The sequence below is a fragment of the Nothobranchius furzeri genome, chromosome 6 (genome assembly GCF_043380555.1).
Source record: "Nothobranchius furzeri strain GRZ-AD chromosome 6, NfurGRZ-RIMD1, whole genome shotgun sequence".
Classification (NCBI taxonomy): domain Eukaryota; kingdom Metazoa; phylum Chordata; class Actinopteri; order Cyprinodontiformes; family Nothobranchiidae; genus Nothobranchius; species Nothobranchius furzeri.
The window spans coordinates 71,205,105-71,221,145 of record NC_091746.1 but is presented as its reverse complement, the minus strand read 5'-3'; positions in this window follow the sequence as shown (position 1 = coordinate 71,221,145).

Here is a 16,041-nt window from a genome sequence, read left to right as displayed (position 1 = left end):
CCTCGCCTCTGTCAGTGCGCCCCAGGGCAGCTGTGGCTACATTGTAGCTCATCCCCACCAGTGTGTGAATGTGTGTGTGAATGGGTGAATGACTGGTTGTGTTGTAAAGCGCCTTGGGGGGTTCCAGGACTCTAGAAGGCGCTATATCAAATACAGGCCATTTACCATTTTACCATTTTACCATTTACGTCCTTAGCTGGACAGCAGCGTGTCAACCGTCCTGCAGGTTCCAGATGTTTCTCTGCTCAAACACACCTGACCTGGCGTGTTTGAGCAGAGAAACATCTGGAACCTGCAGGATGGTTGTCCTACAAGACCCGGGGCCTCATGTACCAGCCGTACTAACGAACAGATGTGTGTGTGTGGTGCGTAGGAACTAACGTACACACTGTGTGGTGTCCATCGCGTTGTACCTGTGTGTGGAAACGTTTGTAGACATCAGAAAACCTCAGACATGTGTAGGAACAGCATCTAGAGGTAGAACCGAAGGTCTCAGTCGTCCACTCATTATTTTACCCGGTAAATAAATATTTCTGCAGAAAAACAGCCGAGTCACACACCTGGTGCTAAAACCCGACGGGAATCTGACTTTGTAGAACGGATGTTGTGTTTTTTGTTAATCTTCCATTTTTGGGACGCTCTAAAGCTCCAACATCTGGAAGGGAGCCGCTGCTCCTCCACAGCCAGAGGAGCCAGCGGAGGTGAATCAGGCATGCGGTCGGGGTGTCCTCATAACTCCTCCCAGGGGAGATGTTTCAAGCATGTCTTTCCAGAAGGAGACCGAGGGGTGACCAAGAGCAGAGGGAGAACATCTCAGGGCTGATCTGGGAATGCCGTGGAAGGAGAGGACGGTCTGGACCACAGCCCCTGAGACAGCTGGGACGGCTGGAGTAGAGATGAACCCACCCAGGCAGTTTGGTGGGAGTTGATTTTAGAGACGAAATCATGACTCAGCAACATTTGAACCCACGTGGACATCCATCAGGTGTTCTGCTGCTCAGCCTGAAGCTTCAAACCAACATTCAGGTGTTATCGATCTGCTGCACATTTCAAGTCTCCACCAGGAGATTCTTCATCAAATATCCAGAAACCGTAGGAGACGAGTGAACTCGGACGGGCGATAAAGTCCGCAGGGGTCCACTTCATGTACCTGAGCATCTAAAGCTCTTCTAAAAGCTCAATCCAAGTCCTGCTGGCAATTATCGGGTCTGGCCAGACAGTTGGATAAAGTTGGTGTGTTTGAGACCAGAATCAATACTCTGAGGTGTTATCAGTTTATTAGCAGCGGCGGCGCGCCAGCGACTCCTCTGATAAGGTTGTAATGCAGCCGCAGTCCAAACAGCAGCTAAAAGGAGCGAACAAGCTGCTGTTTGTCCATCGGCTGCCGGTCGGATCGTATCTGCAAAACAAAGAGCAGCGGAGGGACGCCAACCCGAGGACGGAGGCTCTAATCAGTGCAGGGCAGCCGTGGGGGGAAGGGGGCAAAGCTGTGGGACCTTTTCTTCTAATCCGATGGTTTGTTTCAGCTCGTTATCTGGTGTTAAATTATAACAACCATCATATCAGTGCTTACCTCGTTCTTCAACGGCTTCATTTATGGACCTGATTATTTTATTTTGATGCAATTTGGTTGTTTTTATTTGTTTGAATCGTCAGTTGAAGTTAAAAGTCCCATTAGTTGTCACACACACACACACACACACACACGCACACACACACACACACACACACACACACACACACACACACACACACACACACACACACACAGGTGTGTGACATTTGCCCTCCGCACTCGGCCCCTCCCCATGGGGCACAGGTGAGCTGCAGCTGCGGCTGCGCTCGGGAGCCCTTTGGTGGTTGAACCCCCCAATCCAACCCCTTTAAGCTGAGTGTGAAGGAGGGAGGCGCTGGGTCCCATTTAGTCTTCGGTAAGACCCGACCGGGATTTGAACCCCGATGTCCCAGTCCCAGCGCGGATGCGCTACCACTAGGCCACTGTGCTGCTTACTTTATGGCTTCTTTGACTTTTTCTGTCATAAAGATTTTACAATTGCGATTTTTAGACTTTTGATGGTTTTAGAACTTCACGTTTTATTTTCAAAATATTTTGAATAATATAATAATTTCTTATTTTTCTATTTAATATCATAGAGTTTGATTTTCATTAGTTTTACCTAAAGGTCTAATACAGAATTCCTATAAGAAATAAACTGATTTTCCTGTTAGTCGTTTGGTTTGGTTTTATCTGAGCTACCAGCTGATCAGCTCAGAGGCCTAGTGGTAGAGCATCCGCGCTGGGACTGGGAGATCGGGGTTCAAATCCCGGTCGGGTCTTACCGAAGACCAAATGGGACCCAACGCCTCCCTGTTTGACACTCAGCTTTAAGGGGTTGGATTAGGGGGGTGTTAAACCACCAAAGGGTTCCCAAGCACAGCCACTGCTGCAGCTCACCCCTCCCCCAGGGGAGGGGTCAGATGCAAACAAATTTCACACATCAGTGTGACAACTACCAGGACTTTTTTGGTAACAACTTTAAATTTGTAATATATAAAAATCATGTTGTTTTTCCAGCTAAAAACAACAAAAATGTCATTTTCAGGTTATTTCCGGTAACTAATGGCTGTGAGGAGATATAAGAAACTAAAATCCCATCATTCAGTAAAACCTGGTGATCATCTTAGAGCTAAGAAAGGATTTTTTGAAAGGGGGGGGGGGGGGGGGACTGTGTTTGAGATCCGTTGGCGTTGCGACTGACTCAGTTTCAGCTCATTATCTGTTTGATGAAGTCATGACTAGTTTTTTGTTAGCCAATTAGCTGTGGCGGCCATCTTTAACTCCTAACATTAGTCAGCTGTTCATGCTGTGATTCCTATCGGAAGGTTTTAATAAAATAACCCTTACAAAACCTTCATGGTTTTAAGGTACGTGATGAAAGAATGAAGTAGGAATGCCACCCTGTGGTCAGATGTGGGTACTGCAGCCCTTTTTCTAAACAAACAAGTGACTTTCTTACTCTCGATCCTGGAGTTTCATGGCTGTTGCGGGTTACGGATCAGCACCAGAAGACTCTATAGACGAGTTAAGACGAGTCATACGCCACAAGTTGATAAAGTAGACAAATACATTTAATCATAATATCCAGTTGAGCTGCTTGAGAGATTATTAGAACTATTTACTTCTAATTCACCGTTAGCATTGTTAGCTCAACGCTAGCTTCTAGCCTGCTTCAGCCAACATCAGACTAAACAAACAGATGCCGTAGCTTCTCATGGGTACAAGAAATAACTTCTGGGTCGCTCCTGTTGCTGGCTTTGGTTCATTAAGCAACTCTGGAGCTTTGTGTCTGCCTGTCAAATTCATCAACATCATCAAAGCTCCTGCAAAGGGTCGGGCGTCGTCCCACATCTGTGCGTTGAGCCTACCAGGTCGAATTACAAATGCCACATTTAAAATACAAGCTTGTGGTTTTTGTTAAAGGAGTTTTCTCTTTCAGGAGATCTGCTGTTTGGTTCAAACAAAAGAACAAAAGTCTTGTTTAACGAATTGATCTATTCAAAGTTTATCCATCCATCCATCCATCCATTTTCATCCACTTATCCAGAGTCGGGTCGTGGGGGTAGCAGCCTAAGGCGAGAGGCCCAGACTTCCCTCTCCCCAGCCACTTGGGCCAGCTCCTCCGGGGGAATCCCAAGGCGTTCCCTGACCAGGTGAGAGACGTAGTCCCTCCACCGTGTCCTGGGTCTACCTTTAGGTCTCCTCCTGGCTGGACGTGCCTGGAAAACCTCACCAGGGAGGCGTCCAGGAGGCATCCTGACCAGGTTCCCGAGCCACCTCAACTGGCTCCTTTCGACGTGGAGGAGCAGCGGGTCTACTCCAAGCCCCTCCCGGATGACCGAGCTTCTCACCCTATCTCTAAGGGAGAGCTCAGCCACTCTTCGGAGAAAACTAATTTTGGCCGCTTGTATCCGTGATCTCGTTCTTTCGGTCACTACCCAAAGCTCGTGACCATAGGTGAGGGTAGGAACGTAGATCGACCGGTAAATCAAGAGCTTCGCCTTCTGACTCAGCTCTCTCTTCACCACGACAGACCGGTACAACGTCCGCATCACTGCAGATGCAGCACCAATCCGCCTATCGATCTCACGCTCCAGTTTTCCCTCACTCGTGAACAAGACCCCGAGATACTTAAACTCCTCCACTTGGGGCAGGACCTCATCCCTAACCCGGAGAAGGCATTCTACCTTTTTCTGACTCAAGACCATGTATTTAAAGTTTACTTCGGGGTTTGTTGCTTCGAAACAAGCTGATTTGAATCACTTTAGTTCAGATTTGAACAGAATCAAAAGTCTTTTATGCTGAATGTTCTTGTTTTTCTACTCCTACCTGACGCCTGACAGCAGAGACAGAAGACAAGCATCCAGCTGTGACTCAACAGAGTTCAGAAAGTCTGAGCCAGTCATTTAGAGCTTCCTGTTTCGGATCAGAACCACACAAACAGAACATGCTCAGAGCCTGAGACATCACTCCATCTCCACCTGATGGAACCAAAAATAAAGCTGTGGCTGACAAAAGCAGAGATCAGATCCAGCAGAGCGTTTGGAGAGAAGGAAAACACACACACACACACACACAGAACCTCCTCAGTATTCTAGCTGCAGCGGCGCTGCCAGCGCCTATCGATCAGACATTTAGCTGAATGTTCTCATCGAACAGCCGCCTGCTGCAGACCGAAAGCACGTGGGCAGACTGGGAATCAGCCAGAGGGGAACATGGGAGGCTGCTGGTTCTGGTACTGGTGATGAAAAGGTTCTGAGGCCAAACCCGAACCTGAACTGGACATCCTCACCCTCACATACACTAAGATGACCTGACTAGCGTGGCTAAGCTAAGCTAGCAGGTCTTCCATCCTAAACAGGTGCAACTCTCTGGTCAGAGAGGTTCATGTGGCGCGGTTTCCAGGCTCTGGACATCTTCTCATCCGTCTTTGAACCTCTGAAGACCCAAACTGATGCAATAATTCACAACAGGAAGCAGAAACCGATGATTTAAAGTAGAAAACCAACCCTTAGTCAAAATCCAGCCCAGGCAGGCTCCTGGACAGAAAAGATGATTCAAAGCTCATCTGTGAAGATCTAGGAGTTATAATGAGAAAACGCTTTTAAACAGAGTCTGCAGACACATATGGTGCAGCTGGGTCTGGGCCGGGTGAGGTCACTGCTTCTATGTCGGTGTTGTCCGGTCGGAGCTGCAGCAGCAGAGCGAGGATTGACCGTCTGCTGCGAGCGCTCTTGGACTAAAGTACTAAACTAACTTAAGTCACAAATACATTTGAACCGGATGACTCGGTTAAGAACAAACCGACTTTGAACATTTAAAATTATTTGTTCATCTGCGTTTTTTGTTCAGTTTCAGAACAAACATTTCTAAAAGTTGATCATAAGTGGACCGTTCTCAAACCCCTCTGGGGGCCACAAATGGCCCACGGGCCACGTCTTTGATGATGTGGAGTTTTTCCTGAGTTCTGATGGTCTGACGTGTCCAGACGTGCTTAACCAGAACCGACCGGCTCCAGCACGATGGCATCTGCAGTTCCACCAGAGGATTATCATCTTCATAAGTCCAATAAAGGCTTCGGCGGGACCGCCATCGGCTCAGAAGGTCAAATGTCAAACAGAAGGAACGGTGAAACTTAAAACGGCATCACAGCCAAGAAGATAAGTTCAAAGAGAAGATTGTGTCTGTGGAGGAGGAGAAACAGAGGAGACGACGGTCAGCAGGAGGAGATAAATCAGCTCCACTCAGCAGGAGGTGTGATGGAGAGGAAACTAATGGTCAGCTCTCCAAGAGCTGCTCTGACAAACGAAGCCAAACATAAAGCATTCAGAGTCAGAAACACTGAATCCTTCATGAAACGTGGTTAAGTTTACCTGTGTTACCTTGGATACCAGAAGCTCAGCTGGAGCTCAAGTTTGGCTCTGGTGTAACTCAGGTCTGGCTCAGGTGTAACTCAGGTGTAGCTCAGGTGTAACTCAGGTGTGGCTCAGGTGTAGCTCAGGTCTAGCTCACCTGTAACTCAGGTGTATCTCATCTTTAACTCAGGTGTGGCTCAGGTGTATCTCAGGTGTAACTCAGGTGTATCTCAGGTGTAACTCAGGTCTAGCTCACCTGTAACTCAGGTGTATCTCATCTGTAACTCAGGTGTATCTCATCTGTAACTCAGGTGTGGCTCAGGTGTATCTCAGGTGTAACTCAGGTGTATCTCATCTGTAACTCAGGTGTATCTCAGGTGTAACTCAGGTGTATCTCATCTGTAACTCAGGTGTAACTCAGGTGTATCTCAGGTGTAACTCAGGTGTATCTCATCTGTAACTCAGGTGTATCTCAGGTGTAACTCAGGTGTATCTCATCTGTAACTCAGGTGTAACTCAGGTGTAACTCAGGTGTGGCTCAGCTGTAACTCTGGTGTATCTCAGGTGTGGCTCAGCTGTAACTCAGGTGTGGCTCAGGTGTAACTCAGGTGTTCTCAGGTGTATCTCAGGTGTATCTCAGCTGTAACTCAGGTGTGGCTCAGGTGTAACTCAGGTGTAACTCAGGTGTATCTCAGGTGTAACTCAGGTGTAGGTAATCAGGAAATCACTAAGGTGAGGAGGAGGAACAGAAAGAGGAAACCAGAACAACCACATAACAGAAGAAACGTCCACCCCTCTGTCCTTCCATTCATACATTCATCGAGGTTTCGAAGTTTGTTAAACTGAAACTAAACTGAGCTTGGTTTGATTGATCGTTGTGAAGCTCCGCCTCTTGACCAATCAGAGCTCAGCACTCTGACTCTGCTTCCCATGATGCTGAGGGCCATCTCCTGGATTTGTCTTCTCTCAGGTTGACATGATTAAGTCCAGACAGAGAAACACGTTTAATAAACATTCCATTGTTTCTGCTCCGGTCCCAGATGTCCAACATGGAGACGACCAAAAGCCAGAAGTGGATCTTTTCTAGTTTGTTTTTTAAATCAGCCCAACGAGCTGCAGAAACAACAAACCTGCTGTTCTGACTCAACAGAACCAGACAGCGTCATATCTTTTTACATCTAAACAATCCTATTGTAAGGATGAATACTTACAAATATGAAATTTTTGTGGTTGCTTCTATATTGGGAGAACTAAACGTAAGTTAAAAGCAAGACTTGCAGAACACAAACAAGCAATCAGATCTGGTAATCCTCTATATCCTATGGCCGTGCATTATAAAGACACAAATCATGGAAGCTGTAACTCTTAAAATCACAGGGATTGAACATATAAAACATTCAATTAGAGAAGGAGATAGGCTTAAAAAACTCTTGCAAAGAGAATCATTTTGGATTTACACACCAAAAGCTACTAATTTCCCAGGTCTTAATGGAGAATTAGATTTAGCTCCTTATTTATAATCTCATGTTTTCTTACCCTTTGTGTACCATATTTATAATTTTTTCTCAAATTCTATAAGTGAAATTTAATATTTGTTACTATTCATCCTTACAATAGGATTGTTTAGATGTAAAAAGTTTTTGTGTTGTACTGGCCATCCAATCAGAATGCAGTCTACCCGCCCAGCTTCGGCAGGTGTCATTGACTGGCCTTTTTAACATGGGGGTGAGTGAGCATACAAACATTTTGAGCCCTGACGAAGGCCCTGTGGGCTGAAACGCGTTGGCATTGATGTTTTTAACAATTTAAGCCATGTACTAATAAAGGCTTTTTATTTTTTTATCTCCTGAGTGCCTCAGATCTCCTTTTTGCCGACATTTATGTGGATCCCTTGGCTGAAGAGCACCAGTGAGAGCACCAGATAAGATTTCTCACACCCCTGCAGCACTTCCAGCATTTTTTCTATTAGCGTCATATCTTTGTTTTAGAATTAACGGGCCAAGCGGCACCAGGAGAACCCACCAGTGATGGATCCTTTTGGACTCAGTGATCAGTTTGAACTCTGGTTGGAAGTTCTTACGATGGTTCTGCCTGACCTAACCTTTGACCATTTATCAAAACTTCTGTCTGTTTTCCAGCAGCGTTGTGTAATATCCAGCAATGGTCAGTTCAGGTACAGTCGGACCTTTCAACATCTGGTCAGAAAGGAGACACAACATTGTATGTGTTCCCCTTAAATGAGCCTGCTTTGGGACTCAGACGCTGCAAGTCTGAAAGATAAACAATAACTTTCTTTCCCAAGGTCCCATCTGTCTGCCTCCACAGAGGGAACAACTCCAGCTCGAACCAAGAATGATTTCTTAAATCAGTAAGAACTTCTTCCATGACTTATAATCTAGATAATCATTAAATAAACATTTGTTTATTACTACTTATAATAATTATAGTATTATGAAATGCTTCATTAATCCGTGCTCACTGAATGGATGTTATAGTTGTCTACTAGAACCTGCCATGTGTTCACCATGTTCTGACGACGAGGTCCTCACACCACAACAAATACAGTTAAGTTAAACTCCAACACACCAGCCAGAACATCCTGTAGGAAGAAGGCGTGTTTCGGAGTTGTCTTGGTAACATCTCCCAAGCTGTCGGCCTCTGATTGGCTGTGCAAGTCATAACATCAAAACCTTAAAACTTCATCCTGAGTGATTCGACAGTTCTAGAGGATCGCTCAGACCGGCCATCTGTAGCAAAACCTCATCGACCATCAGAGATTTTGACACGTCGTCAAAACCCGCAAAGCTGATGAGCAAACGGTTCCTGCAGGAACAAAGCTGATATCGCTAGACTCCTTAAGAGTCCGCCAGATGAACGGTTCCATCCAGCTGTTGTGACCCGAAACATCTCTGGGCTGAAGAGTCGGTACCACGGTATTCTACAGGCCTCCGGTGCCAGAGGTCAGCCGACCCCTGCGACTTTCGGATCCACCAAGAGGGTCTCTCCAAAACGGGTGAAGTAGACGTGACAGATCGTGTTTGATGTTCTTCTGACGATAAGAACCAAACCTCATTCTTTTCACCAGAACTCAGCTTATTTTGATAAGGAAGCTCTGACTGACATTCACACATAGGTTCCTTCCTCACGTTTAATTACATCCACTCACAGTAAATGCTTAGGTAATTCGAAATGTTTTAAATTGTTTGTAAAATAAATTCTTACCTTTATAAACCTGACTCTTTCTTGAAGTAACACGAAGTGTGGTTGATCACTGAAAAAGCAAAGAACCTAAATCTTCTGAAAAAATTACAATAAAGACCTCACAGGTTAATATTTTATATTTATATAGAATATTACATCTTCCTGGTCATAACAGATAAAATCATCAATTTGCCTCCGCTACAATTGTTTATTGTTTCCTCCTGTTGCCGCCGGCGACGCCGAGGAAGATCTGGTTCTCCTCCCTCTTTAGCTTCCGAGGTTGGAGCAAACCTGCGAGCAGGAAGGCAGCGGGGAGTGTTTGGAGAACAAGCGTTCTCTAATCTGCTCTGATCTGAGCTCATCGGCAGATCAATGTGGATTAAGCTTTAACATGCGGGCAGATTAGCTCACAGTTGTAGCTTCAACAGCTCAAACGAGCCCAGAGCAGGTCAGAGATACAGTCTGAGAGGTGCTAATGAATCCTGACTGGAGCAGACGGAGGGATGAGAGCGGTCGTTTCGGCAGAATAACGGGGATCCTGGGGTCAAAGGTTACAGGGGCCATGTCAGAAGTGTGGCTCGGGGCCTTTTATGGTCGGCAGAGGAGAAAACATCCGTGCAAATAAAAACAGAAACTAAAAAAAAATAAAACTATTAGAAGCAAAATTATGAAATCAATCAGAAATCTGAAAATAGGAATTTATTCACTAATAGCCTCTAAAAATACCTAAACCAGGTACACACACACACACGTAGCTCAGTGGCCTAGTGGTAGAGTGTCCGCCCTGAGATTGGGAGATCAGGGTTCAATTCCTGGTCGGGTCATACCAAAGACTTTGAAAAAATGGGACCCAACGCCTCCCTGCTTGACACTCAGCATTAAGGGGTTGGATTGGGGGGTTAAACCACCAAATGGTTCCCGAGCGCGGCGGTGTCTGCAGCTCACCGCTCCCCCAGGGGATGGGTCAAATGCGGAGAACAAATTTTGCACACACATCAGTGTGTGTGACAACTAATGGGACTTTAACTTTTTTTAACTTTACACACACACGCATACGCACACACACGCGCACATGCATACACAGGCATGCAAACACGCACACGCATGCACACTCACACACGCACACACATGCATACACACACATGCACAAACACACGCATACGCACACACACACACATGCATGCACACACACACACGTACGCACACGCATGCACACACACTCACACACACGCGCACACACATGTACACACACACACACACGCATGCACACACACACGTACATGCATGCACACACATGCATACGCACACACACACACATACACACACACACACACACACACACACACACACACACACGCATGCACACACACACACATATGCACACACTCACACACACACACACACACACACACACACACACACACACACGCATGAATCTCTGGAACCTTTCCTGTTGGAGGACGTTGGACTGACGGGATTCTCTCCTGGTCTTCTCCAGATGATTCAAACAACCCGTCCTCAGCTGTCTGATCCCCGGACCTTTAGCAGGTTCCTGGGGGTTTCCTGCTGCCCTTCTCACGCCTGCTGCTGATGCTCCTATGCTGGTTCTGGACTGGAGCACAGATCCTACAGCTGGATCATCTGCTGGAACACCTCGGACTTTGAAGTTTAGAAGTTGAGCACGTTTGAGTCAGACTGGGTCCCCTCTATAGTTCCAAAACAAATCAGAGACAGTGAAGCCAGAACCTTCTGACCCTCGCTGATCCTCCTTGTCCTCAAATCAGAGAAGCCTGCTGAGATGCTTCAACTCCAGAACGACTCCCACATCAGACATCAGGACGTCCGGTGAGTGGAAATCTTCTCTTGGAGCCGTTTTTAGGACCTGGGAATGTCGATGCTAATATGACGCTGTGGGCAGTGGCGAGCAGCGAATTTCTTTTATATTTGCTGAGACGCTGGAGCTCCTGTCTTTGTCTCGGTCCGTGTATCGCCGCCGCTGTTCAGGCCTGAAACTGTTGATAAAGGAATGAATTTTACAAAAACAAAACTTGTTTCCAGTCAGATAAGAATTAATGGAAAACAGCAGCAGCATCCCACCAAGTCCCCACCGGGCTCTCAGTCGGATGACTAATGTGCCCATTGAATTTCAATGAGTCGCCTCCGAGGAGAAATCTCCCGAAGAACTCTCCCGACAGCTCAAATCCATTTCACTCTTCACATTCACTTCTCGCCACTCACACACGGCCTGGGCTTTTATTTCAACCGCCTCATCGAGAACAAACGTTTATCCACAGGAAGTCTCCACCAGGGAAGCGCTGTGGTTGTGCATATGGCCCCTAGGAGGCGCTGTGGAGCACCATGAACATATAAACAGGCAGACCAGCGAGTGGCCCCGGGCCCTTCAGCTGCTGACACAGACGACTCACTGATGGTGAACTTTAATCCTGATTGTTGCCACAAACCTTTAAGGATTACATGAAATTATGAGCTGGATTAATGTGTGATGTCACATCCTGTTCTGGTTGTTTTCCTCCAGAACTCACTCATGCAGCTCGACTCGGTTTGGCCCAGTTCCAAGGTGTTTCCACCAACGGGTCCGAGGTCACTCTTTCGTTAGCATCGTCTTTGATGTGGTTCTGAAAGCATGACATCAGAAGACTGCCAGTCCGTGATTGGTTAGGGGGCGGAGTCACCGTCACTCACCTGTACTTCTGCCTCGCTGCCTGGCAGAGAGCCACGGACTGAGCAGAACACCGTGGCCTCCATTGCTGTGTTGTGTTTCTGTGGTCTCCATACAACTACGGAGCTTGGTACTTCACATCTGTTTTTGAATTGAGAAAGCTCCTCAGATGGGAGGAGAAACTTCCACCTACAGGGATTACAGGACCTTAGATCACCAAGAACCTGCACCAGCACCAACAAGGTAACCGTGTAACCAGACTAGAAGTGTGAGCACCAGGGACTGAGGTCAAACCCAAAACTAACGGGGATGACGGGGAGAACCAGGAGGTTCAACCGGGATGGAAACCCATCTTCAGACGTTCACCGAGAACGGGGAATTGTGGACTCCGCTGTTCCAGCAAAGATCCTCACACCTCCTCAGCTCATGTGGCCGTGTTTCCAGACCAGCTGAGTGACAGCAGGTCCTGGACCAGCCCCCAACCCGAAACATAAAAGAAAAATCATGGATCCAAACAAATTCACCAAGACAACAACCAGGAGTTGCCAACATCCAAACCTCTAAAACAATGTCAGCGGCTGGTTCAGGACCTGCAGTGGTGGACCAGGCCGGTTCTGGGGCCATCAGTAAGTGTGAGCATCATCGATCCAGATGCTGTTTGAAGCTACAAACATCTCATCTCCTAATCAATGCCTCATTCGTGCCTCATCTTCCCGTTTCTTTTTGTTGAACCTTTGCTGATAAATAACTGAAGTCTCATTCACTGCATGATTCCTAAAGGAAAGCCGCTGCTATCCAGCCTTCCTGGACACCACATCCTCCTCCTGTTTGCATCGTGTCTGTTCCTCTCCGGAGATGAGGCTGTGTTGCGTTTGCTCACACAGAGAACCCAGCAGCAAGCTGACTCCTGCTCATCAGATTCACACACACCGGGAAGGTGTGTGACCACCTGGAGCACGAGCAGGATCAAAGAGGAGGAGATCAGACAGGAAGCCAAACCGGACTGAAGATCATACATAATGCCACAGGAAGTTAGAGGCAAAAACAAACAGTTCAGAAGCAAGAAAGCTTCAGAGTCTGGCGTCGCAGCGAGCTGCTAGTGACCAGTTAGAGGCACCGGATACCAGGAAAAACACAAATCATAACAAATAGGTACGTGTGCTTCCGGGAATGGCAACACGGAGTAAGCGCTTCAGCTATTCTGAGCACGTTGAGCTAATTTAGGAAGAAAATGTCCACATTTTTCCTCACATTTCATCACTTCCTGAAACTGAAACAGGTTCCTACTAGACTACCAGAACCCTACAAGAGCTTGAATCCTGGTCTGGGGTCCCAAGTCCCACCCCCAAGGTCTCAAGGACCTTCACACAGTAAACATTCCAGTATCAGTAAAAAGTTTCCTGACACACACACACGTACGTACGTACGTACGTACACACACACACACACACGTATACACACACGTGCGTACACACACATACACACACACACACACGTATACACACAAGTGCGTACACACACACACACACACGTACGTACACATACACACACACAAACACGTACGTACACACACATACACACACACACACACGTACGTACGTATACACACACACACACACACACACGTGCGTACACACACATACACACACACGTACGTACACACACACACAGGTATGTACACACACACACACGTACGTACACACACATACACACACACACACGTACGTACACACATACACACACGCACGTACGTACACACATACACACACGCACGTACGTACACACACACACACACACGTATGTACACACACATACACACACACACACACACACACATGTACGTACGTATACACACACACACACACACGCACACGCACACACACACACACACACACACACACACAGAACACATGCACACACACACACATACCACCTACATACGCGCACACACACACGTACGTACACACACACACACACGTACGTACACACACATACACACACGTACGTACACACACACACACACATGCGTACACACACACATACACACGCACGCACACACACACACACACACACACACACAGACTCCTTATGAGGTTCTGACAGAACCCGGACTTAACAGAACCACTCGGGTAAACATGTCAACTTCCTGTTGTAAACGAGGCGTCTGAGGCTCAGGAGGCAGAACCGTCCAATCAGACTCCTCAAAAACTAAAACTATAGAAATGTGATGTTTAAAGATCTGAAGGTTCTGGAGCTTCCAGCAGATGAAGAAACATCTGAGAGATCATGATAATGACTCCGAGCCCATCCTCTGAGTTCTGATTTCTGCTCCAGCAGACAGAGAACCATCAGAACCAGGAGAAACGGGTCATTAAGGCAGGAGCTTTGCCTGCATGTGGATCAGGTAATCAGAGCTAACCGTGGTTCTGCTGAACTATCGGACCGTCACACCCGTTAATAAGCCCATCAATTGAAAGAGCAGCAGCTTATTAACGGGTCCGGTCGATGCGGAGGACATCGCTGACATTTACTCAGAAAAACTTTCCTCCTTTCAGCGATCCGACGGCTTCTCCTCCAACACAAACAAACAAACTCGCCTCCTCTTCAGACGAAAGCCCTGCTGTTTCCTTTGGATTTTTTATTTCCTCATCGAGGGCCGAAGCTTCTACTCCTTTCTGCCTCTGAGATGAACAGGTTCTGCTTCCTGATCACCCGACAAACATCCGGATGGTGGGTCTGAAACCTGGCCAGTGGTTGTGAAACTGGGAACCCTGGATCAGCAGGTCTCCTCAGAACCAGCTGCTTCTCATCACAGCGCTACCTGAGATCACACATCTGGCTGTTATGACCTGTGACCCAACCTTGTGTAGCTGGGTTGTAGAATTGTAAAGATCAACTTCTGGAGACGTCTCTAGTCAGAATGAATGGGTCGTACTCTGAGGAAACAAAGCTCCAGTGCGTCTGACGGCAGGATCTGGAGTCTTACTTCCTGATGTTTGGACATCTCTCCTCTGATTGGCTAACAGCAACATGACTCTACCACAGAATCTGTTTGCTCTGCAACACAAACCTGGAGGAGTTCTGCTGTGTGGGGGAGTTGTTAATGCTAATGGTTAGCTTTCACTAGCCGAGACGTTCTCTAGGGCCGACGAACCGATCGGAGCACGTTGTAGGCAGTGTGTTGATTTGTTTAGCTGGGGTGCTTGGTAGAGCCGAGGAAAGTAATCTGATAATCCATATCTTTGAAGAATCACACCATACTCGATTATAGCGGCCAGCCGCTAGCACTAGCCACTAGCTTGCTCTATCTCTAAGCGATCATTACACGTATACTCCCGCATCCGCTGGATCAGGGAATCTCTGGGTCATTGTTCTGCTCCAAACTTAGCATTTGGCTCTGTGGCTTTTATTATTTGGGGAAGTCCGTTCATGTTTTAACGGGTAAGGGTTGCCAACCGGATTTTTGTTTATCCCGTCTGTGTAGCGAGATGGCCCAGAACCCGCCCCGCATACTCAGGAAACCTCTACAGGGAGCAGTGAGGCCCAAATAGCAAGAGTATAATCCTGTAGCTTTACATGACTGATATGTTTTCTGGACAATAATTACTGGTAATATTGTGGATGAGGTGATATGAGTCACACTCCTCAGCCTCCCTAGAAAGGTCTACTCCAGGGTATTGGAGCGGAGGGTCCTTTCCAGGAGTGATGCTGAAAAACTAGTTCATGCATTTATTACATCAAGACTGGATTACTGTAATTCATTACTCTCGGGAAGTCCACAGAATGTAGTTAAAAGTCTTCAGCTTGTCCAAAATGCTGATGAGAATTAAAAAGAGAGATCATATCTCTCCTGTCTTAGCTTCCCTACATTGGCTACCTGTTAAATTCAGAATAGATTTTAAGATCCTTCTTCTCACATATAAAGCTCTTAATAATCAAGCTCCATCATACATCAGTGATCTGATTGTTCCATACGTTCCTAACCGAGCACTTCGCTCTCAGACTGCAGGTTTACTGGTGGTTCCAAGAATATCTAAAATTAGGATGGGAGGCAGATCTTTTAGCTATCAGGCTCCTCTCTTGTGGAACCAGCTCCCAGCTTTAGTCTGTGAGGCAGACACTTTGTCTACTTTTAAGACTAGGCTTAAAACATTTTTATTTGATAGGGCCTATGGTTAAAATCTGATGTTAGCCTAAATCTAGACAAGTGGGGGAGTAGAGGGAGGTGGAGTGTACAGTCGGTAAAT